This window comes from Tachyglossus aculeatus, chromosome 5 (assembly GCF_015852505.1).
Source record: "Tachyglossus aculeatus isolate mTacAcu1 chromosome 5, mTacAcu1.pri, whole genome shotgun sequence".
In the NCBI taxonomy this organism is placed as follows: Eukaryota; Metazoa; Chordata; class Mammalia; order Monotremata; family Tachyglossidae; genus Tachyglossus; species Tachyglossus aculeatus.
In genome coordinates this window covers 17,549,406-17,563,275 of record NC_052070.1, presented here as the reverse complement: position 1 = coordinate 17,563,275, position 13,870 = coordinate 17,549,406, and the positions used below count along the sequence as shown (strand labels likewise).

The 13,870-nt window shown below is 43.4% G+C and overlaps 1 protein-coding gene across 10 annotated transcripts in view; it reads right to left on the bottom strand.

Annotated features, from left to right (window-relative positions):
* PTPRM (protein tyrosine phosphatase receptor type M) overlaps positions 1-13,870 on the bottom strand; it is an 892,842-nt gene that overhangs the window by 243,986 nt on the left and 634,986 nt on the right. The window lies entirely within an intron of this gene.

The following is a 13,870-nucleotide window of genomic DNA, read 5'->3' as shown; positions in this document are numbered from 1 at the left end:
AGCAGAGCACTGAGGTTAGGGAAAGTGGAAAATGAAGGGAGTGATGGTAAGGCAGAAATCCAAGATGGAGCTGCCTGTATCTGAAATGGCTTATTAAGGTCCTGCCAGACCACAAGAGAAAAACTGAGTCTGAAGTCACAGCAAACCAGCACCCCGAGACTGGTTGGAAAGCTACTTTTCCTAACAGACCGTTCATGTTGAATCCAGCTTTTCTGTAATTTAACCAGCTTATCCTTCAGCACTCAGGGGCCAGTGTGCTCATTAAAATGCAAACCATTTGGGAAATACCACGTCAGCCTTAATACCAGTTTCCTTCACACTCGCTTCTCGTTTACTCCAACTCTCTGGCCTGCTTGGTGCCCACACGGAGGTATGAATAATGAATTTATGTACTCATTTTTTTTAAGAAAGCTGAGTAACAAACGTGCTTTGCATTTTTTCCAGGAGTAAAACATTCTGTCGTACCACGTCGGTCCCTCGCTCAGAGTCTAAGCGTTGCATCTAATTTGCCCGGGAAGGAGCTGGATGCGGCTGCCTTTACCCTAATGCAAGAGAGCAATCCGCAGAGACGGCGTGCCCCAGAACACACCGTTCCTCCTTAATTGACGCCGAAGGTTTCCCATTTGGCCCTGCAGGCTGGTTCTGCCTTCTCCACTCTGGACACACCTTCAAATTAATGATGAGGCCATCCAGGATCTGCAAAATATCACCCTATGGAGAGCATCTGGTTTACAGGCCGGATGCTATCCTGTTCTATTTTATGCTTATTATACCCTACCAGGGTTCATGTGGAAAAATAAAAAATCTTACTCACACATTTAATTGTATTATGAAAAGGGAAGACAGAATGATCTTGGAAACTATAGCACTTCAAACTGAACATTTCAACATAGAAGATACTATGGCGGGGGGGACAAGGGGAATCAGAAAATCAATTTTCAAAAACATTATGGCCTAACTGGTAATGGTAAGAAGGACTTATGCTCATAATAATAATAATAGTAATATTTCCTAAAGCTTATTACATGCCAAGCACTGTACTAAATGCTGGGGCGAACACAATGTAATCAGGTGAAAGAACACGTTCTGTTAGACAAATATGATCTGTGACAAAATGGCAGACTTAACAGACCTTTGCCCACATCTTCTCTTTGGCCTGGAGCCCACTGTCCCCTCATAATGGATGGACCACCACTCTCCCCACCTTCAAAGCCCTACTAAAATCACACTTCCACCAGTTGGCTTTCCCTGACAAGGCCCTCTTTTATCTCATTTCCCTTTCCTTTGAGGTTGCCTATGCACTTGGATTTGTACCCCTTAAGAACTTGATATTCACCCCACTCCTAGCCCCACAAAACTTTAGTACATCTCCCAATACTCTATCATCCCCTCATTTATTCATTTTAATTTCTGTCTCCCCATCTAGACTATGAGCTTCATGTGGGAAGGGAATATACCAACTCTTTGGTATTATTCTCTCCCACATGCCTAATATAGTGCTCGGCACACAGTAAATCCTCATTAAGTACCATGGATGGACAGACTGGAATGTCCTGTCAAGGACGATGGATAGCTTCAGCCCTGAGATCCCAGGATAGAGAAACTGTGCCAAGGAATTTATTAAAGCACTGTTAGTGTGACACTGTCTTGTCCCTACTTGTCATATTCCCCCTTGGTCACAAACTGTAACAAGTGAGCTGGTGGGCAGAAGTGGACACAAAGACTTTTAACTTGTAGAACCCATTTACATCCAAAATAACTGTCACAAATGAGAAGGTGGTTGCCTTGGTAGCCTCTTCAGTCTTCAACACCCATGACAGTTTGCTACTTTTCCGGATTCTTGCAGGGCCTGTTTTACTCACAAAATGTACTGGGGTGTTCTTAAGTACACTAATGGTGTAGCCTCACTAAGCTTACTTTTGATGCTATTTGATAAGTGTTTACTAAGCGTTGGGGTACATACAGGCTTACCAAGTTGGACACAGTCCATGTCCCACATGGAGCTCACAGTCTTAATCCCCATTTTACAGATGAGGGAACCCAGGCACAGAGAAGTTAAGTGACTTGTCCTGCGTCACACAGCAGACAAGCAGTGAATCTGGGATTAGAACCCACATCCTCTGATTCCAAGACCCGTGTTTATCCACTAAGCTATGCTACTTCTCCCTTGCTTGCATTCCCTTACTTGCCCAGGTATGATTAGAACCCAGATCTCTTGATTCTCAAACCCGTCCTCTTTTTCCTGAACAAACAGGGCCTAGTTCATAGTAAGGAGTAGTAGAAGTACTATTAATCAAGGGACCACTTAATGCAATGCAATTTGTAGGTGCTCGGGAGCTACAGAATACAGAAACAACAGGTTTCCGGTTCACAAGGAATTTACACTTTCAACGGGGGAGACAAACAGGAAAATATTTACAACTAAAGTGGTCAAACTACATGAGGACCATATATGCGTGTGTGCTGAGGATGGGTATAAATTAATTTTTCAAGTGTTAGCTAGAGTTGGCTGATGGAATTATATGGCTTAGGGAACTGGGAGATTATTCAGGGAGGGCTTGTTGGAGGAGGTGGAACTTTTGGAGATCTGTGGTCTTTCTGGTGTGGGGAGGGAGTTTTGAGCCAGGGAAATAATGTAAGTGAGGGGGTGGAAGTGAAAGAGTCAAGAGTGGGGTACAGCAAGAAGCTCACTAGGCAGGAACAAAGACAGTGTCCTGAGGAATAGTAGGTGAGGACAACAGGTGGGTCAAGTGAAGCCAAACTGTGGTGACCCCTGAAGCCGACCGGTAGCAGTTGTTGTTTGAGAGACACAGGGAGCTGGTGAAGGGTTTGAAGAGGTGAAATGAGGTAGAACATGTTAACTATGCTCTTGGGTCTGAACGCGTTAAGCATTCTGATTCTCTCTCCAACCCAGCCCCAGACACTTATATACTTCTACTCTGCTGCTTCCTCTATCTGTCATTTATTTTAATGTCCATCTCCTACACTAGACCGTTAGCTAGTTGAGGGCAGGAATCAGGTTTATCAAAGCCGTTGTTTTGTACTCTCCCAAGCAGTTAGTACAGTGCTCTGTACACAATGAGGGCTCAGTAAAAATGCCACTGATTAACCGATTGGAAAGTGATCCATGGAAACATGACCCATCTCCATTCATTTTACAACTCGTTTCTGTTTTCTGTAAGACACACTGATCAGATCTGCAGAAAGGATTCTAGTTGTCAATATCCAATAGTTCTTACATAATAACATGTTCAACAATTTTCGACATCCTTTCAAATGATACTCAGAGGTTGGCTGCTTTCTCTAGGGGCTTCTCACATTGGATCAATGATTTTAGGGGGCAGGAAAAACAATTCCCACAGTCAATCAATCAATTGTATTAACTGAGCACTCACTGTGTGCAGAGCACTATACTAAGTGCTTGGGGAAGTACAATATAATGAAGGTGGTAGACATGTTCCCTGCCTACTCCGAGCTTACGGTTTAGGGGGGAGACAGACATTACTATAAATAAATAAATAAATGATGGCTATGTACATAAGTGCAATGGAGCTGAGGGAGAGGTGACTACAGGGAGCAAATCAGAGTGACACAGAAGGGAATGGGAAAAGAGGAAATGAGGGCTTAGTCAGGGAAGGCCTCTTGGAGGAGATGTGCCTTCAATCAAGCTTCGAAGTTGGGGAGAGGAATTGACTGTCAGATAGGAAGAAGGTGGGCATTCCAGGCCAGTGGCAGGATGTAGGCAAGAGGTCGGTGGTGAGATGGACAAGATAATAATAATGATGGTATTTGTTAAGTGCTTACTATGTGCAAAGCACTGTTCTAAGCGCTGGGGGGAGGTTCAATGAGGAGTAGATTGGCATTAGAGGAGCAAAGTGTGTGGGCTGGGTTGTAATGGGAGAGCAGTGAGGAAAGGTAGGAGGGGGTGTGGTGACTGAGTGCTTTAAAGTCGATGGAAAAGAGTTTCTAAAATGTTAGAGTCCAACCTACTGCCATCTCTACCACTTGAGAGGGAGGTGGAGGTGGACGATTCAGAGGAGAACCACAGTGTGGATGAGAGGATTCAAAAAGAAAACCTTTCTGAAGGGCAGGGTCAGTTACAAGGATTGAAGAAATGCAGCCTGACCTGAATCAGATCAGGTCTAATTCCTGCCTGTGTATTCAGTATTGCTACTGAAGAATGGAAGGCTGAAAGGTAGCTAAATTCTTCGCTCCAAGCAAGGGGAGCAACTGTTCTCCACTTATGCTAAAAGCAGAAATAGAGACAATATTCTCAACCTGCAATACAAGGGATATCAGTTAGATGGAAAGGAAGAAATTTCTGACAGTGAGGACTACCATCCCAAAGAACAGCTTATTGAGGGTGAAGGAAGCTCTCTCAGATGGTCATTAAAAGATTACAGATCCTCATCTGTAATCTGTACAGTGCACTGCACACAGTAAGCGCTCAATAAATACGATTGAATGAATCTGTCTCTGTCCAACAGTTCTTAGGTGGGTGATCGGGAAGACCTTATGAATAGCCCTGCTCCCCACATTTTTCTGACTTTTATTTACAAAACCTGAAAGGCAGAATCGTCCCAGCACCCCTTTCCGTGTGATCAATTAGGAGTAGAGGGTGCTGCTAAGACTAATTTCTAGTTGATTGCTCTAACCCAGTGTTCACTGCTAACCCATTTGCTGGGCTGCAAAACTCAACTGACTAGAATATGACCCAGTTTCATCTGAAAGGCAAAATAAAACTCATTTTCAGCAAACTATGCTGGTGTGAGAATAATACTTAAGACTGACATTTACTTTAACGTTATGATAATGTGCTCCCTGTTATACACAGGAAGCATTTGGTATTTGGTTCATTATGGAATGGGATTATTCCCTTAAATATTTCCTGCTGAGTTTGCTCCAAAATTATAGGTTGGTTCAATACTACAGAATGCAGAAAAATGTCAGCTGCTGCTATAGTGAATAGCTGCAAAAATTCCAGCTGTGTTCATGTAGTCCCTCTTTGTAGAAAGCCCAAGAGAAATACTTCCTGTGACTACGTAAATTCAGATTGAATGTGGGACTATGGCTACCTCTGCTGAACCACATGCCTTGTTAAAAAAAAAAAACAGAAAAATAAAACCCAGCACACTCCTCTCCACCTCCCTTCAAACATAAGATGGATGATTAATGAAACTCTGCCTGATTTTAAAAATTATTGATCAAAATTTCTGAAAATATCATCCTTTTGGGAATCAGATTTATTTTTAACTTGTGGGATGAAAAGCTTCCCTTCTTTTTAGAGTGATTAGAAGAAATTGGAACCTGAATATGTCATTAAGATGTTAAATATAAGCATCTGAAACTGCCATCTGCATAAAAACTCCAAAAGGCAAATCAGATAAAGCATGATGTATTGCCAAATGCACATGATCCAGGTGCTTTTTTCATGGGTAAAATAACTCCTTTAAGGCATTTAACCAGTTTCTAACATACTTAGATTTCAGATTGGTGTTCTTTCAGTAGAAAAGATAGGTTCTGAAATGTTCTTTTGTGGGAGCTAACCCTGGCTGTGAGATTCTATAGAGTGTGACTGTTCAGGAGGAAGCAGAAGCAAGACATTTTTTATGGTATTTGTAAATCACTTACTATGTGCCAGGCACTGTACTAAGCACTGGGGTACATACAAGCTAATCAGGTTGGACGCAGTCCATGACCCACATGGAGCTCACAGTCTCAAACCCCATTTTATGGATCAGGTAACTGAGGCACAGAGAATTGCTGTGGCCTGCCCAAGGTCACTCACTAGACAAGTGGCAGAGCTGGGATGAGAACCCAGGTCCTCAGAGCTTAGAACAGCGCTTGGCACATAATAAGGGCTTAACAAATACCATTATTATTATTATTATATTATTATTATTATTATTCTGACTCCCAGGCCCATAATCTATCCATTAGATCACCCTGCTTCCTATTAGTATACTCTGCTACTAATGGTTTTGACCAGCTGTGTGGTAGAGGTGCAGCCCAGCTCTTCCAACCTTTTCTCTCTCCGTTATAGCCGCCAAATTTAGGAATTTCTTCTGCTTTTGACTGCTGCCTGAGGACCTTCTGAATATTTCACCTTCCCCACTGTACAGCAGTTTAAAAATGATAATAAAAATAACAATGATCATAATAATAATATTTATGGTATCAGTTAATACCACACACCGTACTAAGCTGCGGGGTAGATACAAGATCATCAAGTCCCCTAAGGGACTCAAAGTGTCAGTAAGAGGGAGAACAGGTGTTGAATCTCCATTTTGCAGGTGAGGGAACTGAGGCACAGAGAAGTTCAGTGCCCTGCCCAAGTCACATGGCAGTTAAACTTACTTGCCTATTGACACGTTTTAATGTCTGTCTCTCCCCTTCTAGGCTGTGAGCCCGTTGCTGGGTAGGGATTGTCTCTGTTGCTGAATTGTACTTTCCAAGTGCTTAGTGCAGGTGCTCAATAAATACAATTGAATAAATGAATGAATGAATGAAAGTGGCAGAACTCTTCAGAACTCTGCTGCAGGGTGCTTTGGTTCAAGTAAAAATCCCAGCTGAGAAGGTGAGGGCTTCCATCCACGAATATGTGCTCACCATTACATCACTCAATAAATCAGGGTATGTAGAGAGTGCTCTAGAATGTAAGCTTGTTGCCGGCAGGAAATGTATCTATTATCTTGCACTTTCCCAAGTCCTTAATACAGTGCTCTGCACACAGTAAGCGCTCAGTAAATGTGATTGACTGACTGACTCATTGGGTGCAGAGCAATGTACTAAGTGCTTGGGAGAGTCGCAGCATGGCTCAGTGGAAAGAGCACGGGCTTTGGAGTCAGTGGTCAAGGGTTCATATCTCGATTCCACCAATTGCCAGCTGTGTGACTTTGGGCAAGTCACTTCACTTCTCTGTGCCTCAGTTACCTCATCTAGAAAATGGGGACTGATTGTGAGCGCCCCGTGGGACAACCTGATCACCTTGTAGCCTCCCCAGCACTTAGAACAGTGCTTTGCACATAGTAAGCACTTAACAAATGCCATCATTATTATTACAATACAATAGGGCTGGTAGATACAAGGAAACTTCAAACTTCACGCAGGGGTGTGATGAACCCCAGTCCAACAAGGCCCAGGGCAACACAGTTCCTTGTGGGCAGAAAACATGTCTACCAACTCTACTGCACTGTACTCTCCCAAGCACTTAGTACAGTGCCCTGCACACTGTAAGCATTCAATTAATGCCACTCATTGATTGATTTTAGGGGCCAAACACTCACACTCCCTGGTTGCCACACCTTCTCTTCCTGGCTTTCAGCACTGACTGCAGCCTTGATGATAGCAGGGAAGGTAGCAGGACAGATGGGCTGAAGAGATGGCATGGCAGAGAGACACTGGCCTGGGCTCTATTCATTCATTCATTCAACTGTATTTATTGAGTGCTTACTGTGTGCAAAGCACTGTACTAAGCACTTGGGAAGTACAAGTCGGCAGCATATAAAGATGGTCCCTACTCAACAACGGGCTCACAGTCTAGAAGGGGGAGACGGACAACAAAACAAAACATGTGGTTAGGTGTCAAAATCATCAGAACAAATAGCATAAAACCTATACGCACATCATTAACAAAATAAATAGAATAGTAAACATGTACAAGTAAAATAGAGTAATAAATCTGTACAAATATATATACAGGTGCTGTGGGAGGGGAAGGAGGTAGGGCAGGGAGAATGTGGAGGAGGAGAGGAAAAAGGGGGTTCAGTCTGGGAAGGCCTCCTGGAGGAGGTGAGCTCTCAGTAGGGCTTTGAAGGGAAGAAGAGAGTTAGCTTGGCAGATGTGTGGAGGGAGGGCATTCGAGGCCAGGGGAAGGATGTGGGCTGGGGGTCAGTGGCGGGACAGGCGAGAATGAGGTACAATGAGGAGGGCTCTATCTGGAGATGTTGTCTTGGATGGCCCTTTGGAAGCAAGTGAGTCTTCTAAATGCTAGTGGTCCTCTCTGACATCTAAATCAGGGCAGAAAAGAAGGCAGAAACTTGCATCGACCTTCACCATTTTTAAATACCGGCTCTCTCCACCTGCTATTCCTCGGCTCCTTCTTCAATCTCTCACCAGTGGCCTCTTGCACACAGCTTTCCCCACACCTAACTTCTCCCCAGCTTCAAGAACTATTCAAGTTTCAACAAGAGCAGTGATAGTGATTTATGCTTCCACCTTACTCCCCCAAGCATTTAGTACAGTGCTCTCTGCACCCAGGGGCCCTCAATAATCTTACTAGATGGACTGATTATAAAGAGGGAAAATGGGTAACAAATGATTACATTTACAAGATATCATACTGTCCAAGCTCCAATATTTAAATGATGAACGTTGACAGGTTCTGTTTCTTTTCTACAGTGTGGTTGTTGAGAGAAAAAAAGCAGAAAATACTTGGGACAAAGTCCACATGCTAGTTGTGGGGTGCTGAACGCTTGGGAGGCCTTCTATGGATGTGGTTCTGTTAAGGCACTTAAAGTAAATGCGTGTCAGGCCAGAAACTAACATGAACAGGTATTTCTGGTATTTATTGGTATCCAGCACTTAGAACAGTGCTTTGCACATAGTAAGCGCTTAACAAATACCATCATTATTATTATTCTCCAGCTTCTGCCAAATTAAAATTAAACTGAAATTTATTGAGTGCTTACTTTGTGCCAAGCACTGTACTAGGTGCTTGGGAATGAGTGATGCAGTAGAGTTATTAGAAACATTCCCTGCACAAAGGGAGAAGCAGCAGATTGTAGTGGGTAGATCATGGGCCTGGGAGTCATGGGGGAGTCAGAAGGTCATGGGTTCTAATTCCGCCTCCACCATTCATTCATTCATTCAATCATATTTATTGAGTGCTTACTGTGTGCAGAGCACTGTACTAAGTGCTTGGGAAATGCAAGTTGGCAACATATAGAGACGGTCCCTACCCAACAACGGGCTCACAGTCTAGAAGGGGGAGACAGACAACAAAACAAAACACCAATCAATGATCTGCTGTGTGACCCAGGGCAAGTCACTTAATTTCTCTGTGCCTCAGTTGAGATCATCTGTAAAATGGGGACTGAGACAGTGAGCCCCACATGGGACAGGGACTGTATCCAACCTGATTTGCTTGTATTAATTCATTTATTCAATCGTATTTATTGAGTGCTTACTGTGTGCAGAGCACTGTACTAAGTGCTTGGGAAATACAAGTTGGCAACATATAGAGACGGTCCCTACCCAACAGCAGGCTCACAGTCTACAAGGGGGAGACAGACAACAAAACAAAACATATTAACAAAATAAAATTTGTAGAATAAATATGTACTAGTAAAATAAATAGAGTAATAAATACGTACAAACATATGTACATATATACAGGTGCTGTGGGGAGGGGAAGGAGGTAAGGCGGAGGGATGGGGAGGGGGAGGAGGGGGAGAGAAAGGAGGGGGCTCAGTCTGGGAAGGTCTCCTGGAGGAGGTGAGCTCTCAGTAGGGCTTTGAAGGGAGGAAGAGAGCTAGCTTGGTGGATGTGTTGAGGGAGGGCATTCCAGGCCAGGGGAAGGACGTGGGCCGGGGGTCGACGGCAGGACAGGCGAGAACGAGGCACAGTGAGGAGATTAGCGGCAGAGGAGCGGGGGGTGCGGGCTGGGCTGTAGAAGGAGAGAAGGGAGGTGAGGTAGGAGGGGGCGAGGTGATGGCGAGCCTTGAAGCCGAGGGTGAGGAGTTTTTGCCTGATGCGTAGGTTGACTGGTAGCCACTGGAGATTTTTAAGGAGGGGAGTAACATACCCAGACCGTTTCTGCACAAAGACGATCCGGGCAGCGGCGTGAAGTATGGATTGAAGTGGGGAGAGACAGGAGGATGGGAGATTGGAGAGGAGGCTCATGCAGTAATCCAGTCGGAATAGGATGAGAGATTGAACGAGCAGGGTAGCGGTTTGCATGGAGAGGAAAGGGCGGATCTTGGCGATGTTGCGGAGGTGAGACAGGCAGGTTTTGGTGACGGATTGGATGTGAGGGGTGAACGACAGACCAGAGTCAAGGATGACACCAAGGTTACGGGCTTGTGAGACGGGAAGGATGGTAGTGCCATCAACAGTGATGGGAAACCAGTGCTTAGGATAGTGCTTGGCACATAGTAAGTGCTTAACAAATACCAGTATTATTATTATGATGTGAGAAATAAAGCTACCCATACCATTCTTCCATTCCCTCTCTTACAGGCCATATGCCTGAATGGTTTTGTCCAGTTATCTTCAATCTTCTGTGGGAATGGAGGAGACATATCATTTTTCTATGCCTTCTTTAATCCCAAATTCAAAAATTCTGAGGTGGGGGATGCCAATGAGATGCACCTGGATAATACAGTCCTCAGGGAAACATTTCCTAAAGAGTTTTCAGATCCCAAACACTCTCAACACTACTTCTACTAAAAGGAATGACTAAAACAAGTACATAAACAATCTTACTTCCTGAACAGTGGATGCTGCCACCATAAAATATAATTCTTTCACTTCCAACAAAGAAACATTTACTACAACAGGTGACGGTGGGAGATAGATTCAGGAACAAGAATACAAGAGTGAGCAGTGAAAAAGCAGACAAAAAAATAAAACCACCAGCAAAATTAAAGTAAAAGAAAGGGAAAGAATGCAGAGTGAAGGGGACAAGTTGTGGGGCTTTGTCCAGCATCCTAAGGAGGCCGTGATCCACAAATAATTCAAAACAAAGTCCTACAAAAGGTCTTCAGCCCACAGCAAAGGATATGATTAATAAAATCCAGCTAGGACATGCCTTGTTTGTAGAGTCTAGCAGCTTTTATTTATCGCGGGGGTTAATTTGCCATCCTGAGGGTCACCAGTTTTGATCTTTTTTGCTCGACTGGCTTCTGGTGTTTCACTAATCGGAGCATAATCTTTCGTGAGTAACAACTGTGTGTGTCTGGATCTAATTTTTTCATATGACCTTTCCACTGATCCTTTCAACCCAGGGCTATTTGGCTGCTCAATCGACATTACAAATGATTATCTCATAAGTGGCACAGTACACTTTGTTTCTTACTCTATTCCTGTACAGCACAAGCGGTCAGCTGCCTGGATTAAAGTAGAAAATTAAAAACCAATCTTATTTATCATCTATCCAATGCTTTTTGGCACTATATAATAAAGTTTGAAAACAAGATGAAACACGTTTATACATCACCTGGCACTTCCAGCAATGGCTTAGACTATTGTGTAACTGGGAATTCATCACGATTCCCTCCAATGAGTGAAATTGTCCCGGGAAAACATTGGTATGAGCACAAAATAACATTTAAATTTTCGAGCATGTGACCCTGGTTGACCTTAACTCCTCATTTCTAAATAGGCTGAAACCACTATTGTACAATGCCCTTAATTCACAGAGCACAAAGCCTTGAGCCAACAGAAAATTATTAGCTATGAAACAAATAAATCCTTTCCCTCAACCTTTGGTGAAAAGTGAGAAGCAAGCGGTAATCAGCAAGGGCTGGGCGGCTCCCAATTAAACCTGCTTTGCATTATGGATGAGCAAGGGAAATTGGTGAGCATTTCTCTCTGTCATTAAAACCAGCCTCGGCTCCACTAGATCCCTAGCTGGGCAATAGCTGCAAGAGTCAGAGTACTGATTATTGATCACACTGGACCAATGGCGCTAACTGTCCAGATACGTTGGCCTCGCCTTGTCAGGCTGAGCCACTGTGCCTTGTTTAGGGTTATACATTTTACAACAATCCAGTCAAACCTGCCTCACTTCATTCAATTTATTCACCTGATCACAGGATGAATGGGTGGAAGGTTTTCAAACTGCAAGTAGGACCCCATCAGATCAAACACCAGGCGGAAAAGAGAGATTTGGAGAGGAAATTTATTTAGCCAGCGGTATGTTGACATCATCGTAGCAGATCCAACACAGAATAAATTGTTTCATGCAAAGATAAGTTCAGAGTTCTATTTTTTCCCCTCTGAGACATGAGGACATTTCTAGTCATCCTTTTCTATCTCCCCAAACTATGCGCTGGGATTATACAATAAAGTATTTTGCAAATGCCTTTCTTAGAGGCAACAATGCTTTCTCCTTTAAGACTGGAGGTCACTGAAAAGCTGAATTATAATATTGCAAATTAATTTATCTTTATAATGGCATAACAACCATAATTAGCTGCAAATCCTTTTGCCCTATTTGTATTTGCTGAATTTGCCTTAATTACCCTGCTGCCTAATTATGAAGCTCGATCTAGAGAAGAACTCACAAAAGCCAATGGTGCAGAAAGCAGAAGACGGTTTATTCCACTTCATGGATTTACTACTTTGGAACCCTGTAGCAAGCCAGTTGGAACAGAGTCAGTGGGTGAGGTCATTAACATGTAAACAGTGTCAGATCGAAGGCACACGGCAATGACCTACCATGCTAATAAAAAGTGATATTGAGTTTACTAATTCAGATAAGGGACCAGAGATTGCCTTTTCTCCAAATTGCAAAGAATGTCACAGAAACAAATGCTTGGGCCTTGTTGCAATTAATTTGCTTCTCGTTCCTTTAAAGTTCTAGTTGTAGATTTAATTAAAGCTTTCACAGAAGGGGGCACATTCGGGATGTATCTAAGTTTAATGGCTGCTTCATTTGAATGAAAGAAGTGGCTGAGGTTATGATTCAAATGCTGAGGCAGAAAGCAGAAAGTAATGTTTAATAAAAATGCATTATCGCACTCATTTACTACAATGAAAAAGAATAGCTACTAAGAGACATCACATGACTAAGAAAAATCATACCTTGCCCATATGTTTTTTTTTCCCCTTCTTGCTCCACTGCTTCTGTGTGAAAGAGTAGCCTATGAAACTCTTTAACTGCCACTCAGCGGTATTCTCAAAGATGAAGTCTTAGAGAAGTGTCTGTCGCTGGAATACTTATGCATTCTCCATGATGAATAATGTTCGTTGCTACGCTCAGAAATATTTGAGCTGAATATGAAACCTGCATCATAAGCATTCTGTCATTCATTCATTCATTCATTCAATCGTATTTATTGAGCACTTACTGTGTGCAGAGCACTGTACTAAGCGCTCGGGAAGTACAAGTTGGCAACATATAGAGACGGTCCCTACCCAACAGCGGGCTCACAGTCTAGAAGGGGAAGACAGACAACAAAACAAAACATATTAACAAAATAAAATAAATAGAATAAATATGTACAAGTAAAATAGAGTAATAAGTATGTACAAACATATATACATATGTACATATATACAGGTGCTGTGGGGAGGGGAAGGAGGTAAGGCGGGGTGAATGGGGATGGGGAGGAAGGGGAGAGGACGAAGGGGGCACGTGATATAAAGCCCTAGTCTCATCAGTTTATACTGCATCTACCTCCGTGCTTAGTACAGTACTTGGCCCATAATAGGCCAAGGAACGTAGGCAAGGAACGTATCTACCGACTCTGTTATTGTGTACTCTTCCAAGGGCTTATTACAGTGCTCTGCACACAGTAAGCGCTCGATAAATACAACTGATCAATTGACTGTCCGGAGGCCCAAACCTCTAGGCATATGGAACCGAAACCTGCCAAGACCTAAGGGCAGTCCTCACTCACCTCTTTCAGATGCCATTCCTGATTTCCCAGATGCCAAGGTCAATCCCGCTCTCTCCCTTAGGCAGTTAGTCCAAAAAAACTGGCCGACAGTGGTGTCAATCACTCGAGCCGCGCTCCGGGAGAAGGGGAGGGCACCCAGATCAACAAGAGGAGAGGAGAGGTGCGAAAAGAAGAAGTGAGGTGAGGAGACGAGACGGAGAGGAGAAGTGAGGAGAGGAGAGGGCAAGTGAGGAGAGGTGAGGAAG